Here is a 4,585-nt window from a genome sequence, read left to right as displayed (position 1 = left end):
CACATCCACAGAGAGATGTGCACAGAGATTGCAGTTTCCACTTACGATTTTCACCCTTTGACAGGTTACTGCATTAAGTGATCTTTTCTTCAGGCATATCTTCTGTGGCCTGTTTTAGACTTTATGATTTGGGGTGATTAGTGGTTGCTGTGACCTCGGATTTGCAATACTGTTATAATGTCATTTGTTTTTCTCCTGAAGACAAAAAGTGCTGGTTTCTAGTATTCCTTACCCTGTATTAGTAGAATGTATTACACTTGGGCCATGGAATGCTGACATCCCTGGAGAGCCTGGTCGCCCCAGACTCCTCCATTGGGCAAGTCAACACCAAGGAGAAGGCTCAAATTAAGGGGCTCTTCATCTCTCCCTGTCTATGGAGGCTGGGGCTTCATTCCCAAGGCTCCCAGCTGTGCAGAAGAGTGTTTTTTACTAAAACTTGCTGTTTTGGTAAGATTGGTGGCTGTTCCCAGGGAGGGAGCACTGTCACCCTTGGGCAGTGATGCTGCCAGGCTGGCAGGAGATGTGTCCCAAGGAAGCCAGGCTCACGGCAGATACTGCACAGGAAGATTTGTTTCTCCTTAGGAAGATTCCCTGGAATGAATCTTGATGTCTGCAAATCTGCTGAAATTAAAATTTAAATAACAGGTTTGTTTGGGTTTTTTTCCTTAACTGGTAGCTCTTGTGAATTCAACAGAGAAAGCCACTTGGTGGCCTTTTTGCCTTGAGCATCCTCAGCACAAAGATTTAGTGTTTGGAATTTTAAATTATGATTTGATGATTTTCCATGTGCCACAACAGATATTGCTCACTCTCCCAGAGCTGCAGGAACTGAAAAAAAAAAAACAACCCAGAGAAGAAGCAGGAGGGTTAAACAAACAAACCTCAGCATACAGAACTTGAGCTTTTTAAGGAGCAGACACATTATTCCAAGGACTGTGGTCTTAGCAGTGTATGACCCCTAACAAGCAAAAGTAGTAGATCATTGAATTAAAAAAGAGCCATTTTCCAGAATGTAATTGCACCTTAAGGGCAAATAAATACCTTCTTGCTGCTTAGATTGGTAGCGTTCCTTCCCATAACTGAAGCATCAGGAATAATTATGCTAAAAGACACTTAAGCTTGCAGAGAAAACACATATTGCATTTTATGATGCTCTTGCTGGGCTTCTTGTGTAACATGAGGGAGATTATATTAACACTGGTGCTGCGTCGGTGTAGAATTACACCCCCGTGTTGGGCTGAACTGCATTGTGCAGCTTTCCGCACTTTTTATAGCTCTATTAATGGCTTTCAAAAACTGTGGGCTAAAGGAGTATTAAAATGCCTTGGCAATGTACAGTTGCTCAATCTTTTTACTGTGGGATTACATATACCTTGTTTCTGTTTGATTTTGATTGCTTGCTTGGCCTAGATTCCCTGCAAGCGTTTCGGTACGACTGAATAATTTTTAGTTGTACTTTCTTGCCATGCTTTATGCTAATCTGCTGATGTTTTGCAGCCACAGCATTGCCAGTCAATGCTCCAGCCTACAGTCTTTATCCTTTACTGGATTTTTAAAAGGGTATTTTATTGCCTGTCATTACCATTCATTGTGGCTTTATGGACTGTGCTCGCGCTCTCCCGGCGCTGCGGCTGCCGCTCGCTCCCAGCGCAGCTCCCGCCGCCTTTGTTCTGCCCAGCACAAGTTTTACACGGTCCCTTCTGCCCCAGATACCCCTTCGCAGGGGCTGCTGGAGCTCCCAGGTGGGAGAGTGTAATTTCAGCTTCGTGATTTAAACAGAATGGGGTTTTTTTTTCCCCCCGAAATATCTCCGGCTGTTTCACAGGGTGAATGTTAAGCACAGAATGTGCAATGCATTGTGCTGCGGGAGTTTTGGTATCTCTCGAGCATTTTTTATTATGCTAATGCACACTTGAAAGCAGCACCAATGTTTCGTTCAAGTGACATCATTAAATTAATAATTATTTATTAGGAGCGCATTAAATTTCTCATGCCCTGCTTATGCATATTTCTCAGCTTTATTTAATAACATATGGGTCAAAATCAAACCCAAAGCTGCAAATTGCAAACCCATTTGCTCAAAACTGGTGGCTTGCTTAAAGCAGAACTCTAAATAAAATTATTGTAAAACTCAACTGTAAATAAAATTATTGTACCTCGAGGAGATTCTTACAACTCGATGCTCACTTTCTTTCATCTTTAGTAGGTAACAATTTTGGATACTTCCTTTTAGTTGGAGATGCTTTTGGGACAGTTAAGTCATTAGGAAAATATCAAAGCTCTATGAAAGTAGGGGTTTATCACTTTAAGTCCCCGAAAAAACATGCAATAAATCAGAATAATTTTTTTTTTAAGGAGGTGGGACCTCATGCCATGCTCAGCCCAGAGCCCCACTGACATGTGGGTCAGTGCTGCCTGTGAGCTCATAGTCATTGCCCCTGGTCACAGAAGATGGAGCAGTGAGGGCTGAGGCTGTTGGGCAGGTCGGAGTCTGATGTTGCCTGCAGTGCATCACTTTTTCACTGCTGTTGCCCTATGAAGGTCTGAGATCATAGAAAGGAGGCAAGGCTGGAGATTTGCTGGTTTGGAGTTAGTTAGACCTGAACAGAGGCATTTATGTATGAATCCAAATACACATCAGTCTTTGCCTGACTACTCAGCAAAAGGAAAACGGATAGTTTCCTGTAGCAACACTTAAATGTTTTGATTGGTGCTTTTAGAGTAAATAAATCATTCACTCTGTACTTTTTCGTGAGGTGATTTATAACCTTAAAGTGCAGAGTTCTTTCCAAGCAGGGCGCTGTGTCAGATGGGGAGAGCAGGAGTTGCACTGTGAGAGCCCTGTTTCCCTGCCCGAGGATCTGCAGTGGTGTTAACAACAAGTTACCTCCCCCGAGCTGCAGAGACACACATTTTAGAAAGCCTGACTGGAACACTGACTTCAGTGGGAGCTGAGTGCTCAACACCTCCCAGGATTGGACCTCAAATACTTATCTGTAGGAGCTTTCCATTATTCATTCTACAAATGAAACTGGTTGTAATGTAAATTATAGAATGAATCTTTCTATGGCTTAAGATCCTGTAACTTAAACCTCCTAGGCTGCTTATCTGCCTTCTGCCACCTACCTACAGTTTATCCAGTGCACTTGGCATTCTTGATTGTTCTGTGCATATAAATTTCAATCATACCCACAGGGTCCCTCTATTCTATAATAGCCTGCATTGTGAGCAATTTAGCAGAGAACTGCTCTGCCCAAACACTGAGTGAGACATTTGCTGTTGGGAGAAGCAAAACCCTTGGGAAGTGCCATGCATATTCCTCACATAACGCTGTAATAAGGCAATTGTATTGAAATTAAAAAAAGAGATTGAGAGATTTATCTCCCCTTTCAGTCACACGGTATCATGGAGCTGTCCGGGAGCCTCTAAGCAAAGCAATCCCACGGATGCAAAGTCAGCCAGCTCGGGAAGTCGGGCTGATTGGCTCACGATGGCTTGATACCTTCTACAAAAGTCATTAAAATTCTTCCTTATCTCAACAGAATAACTTTGCACTGTAACAATCTTATTATACCCCAGTTGTTCTATCCCTCTGCCTGGCAGGTTACGCACAGCGCCTGCCTCTGTGATTCCGTGCCTGCCTTTCATCCTGCTCCGTGTACGGCTCCAAGCCGGCACGAGTTTCTCCAAAACACCACAGATGCTGCTACAGAAACTGGTCCTGGCTGTGGATGCACAAACACCGTAGACCTCGCAAGCCCCTCATGGAGTGTGTCATCTGGAGACCTGAGTAACAGGGAAAGCATGAAGGATGTCTTTGGGGTAGCAGTGCTTTCCGAGACTCTGTCCTCCCACTACACTCACTTTCTGTCTTTGGTGTGAGGGAATAAGAGGGAACATGAAGAAGTTTACGATGTGTTAGGGAGATGAGGTCTGTGTGAGTAAGGTGGAAGTGGAATTAGTCTTGAAAACCTGGTAGTCTATGAGAAAGTGTAAGGAAATGGGAAACGTGTCATTTGTATGATCATATAATCACAGAATGGTTTGGGATGGAAGGAACCTCAAAGACAATCTCGTTCCCACCCACGGGCGGGGACATCTTCCACTATCCCAGGTTGCTCCAAGCCCCATCCAACCTGGCCTTGGACACTTCCAGGGATGGGGCAGCCACAGCTTCTCTGGGCAACCTGTGCCAGGGCCTCCCCACCCTCACAGGGAACAATTTCTTCCCAATATCCCATCTAAAGCTATCCCCTTTCAGCTTAAAGTCTTTCTCCCTTGTCCTGTCACTACGTGCCAGGTCTGTGATTGGGAGCAGTCCTTAAAGTCTCCCAGACTGGTATACCCTTTTTAAGTGAATCCTGAGGAGCTCTGACATTTTTGGCTGCATTTAACTCTGTGTATTTTTTAATTTAAAAAAACCCACCTGTAAGTTGCTCCTGTGATTTACCATCTTGTGGTACCTTGTAGCAGCACATTCAGAACGGAGCAGCTTGTTTGGAGAGACCAAGAGACCAGAGGGGATCCACAGTAGGAACTGTTTCAGGACACTGTAGGCAAAGGAAGTCCCTGAAAGTCTTCATGG

This window comes from Lepidothrix coronata, unplaced genomic scaffold (genome assembly GCF_001604755.1).
Source record: "Lepidothrix coronata isolate B3197 unplaced genomic scaffold, Lepidothrix_coronata-1.0 Scaffold25, whole genome shotgun sequence".
Lineage (NCBI taxonomy): Eukaryota > Metazoa > Chordata > Aves > Passeriformes > Pipridae > Lepidothrix > Lepidothrix coronata.
Note: the sequence above shows the minus strand (reverse complement) of the source record.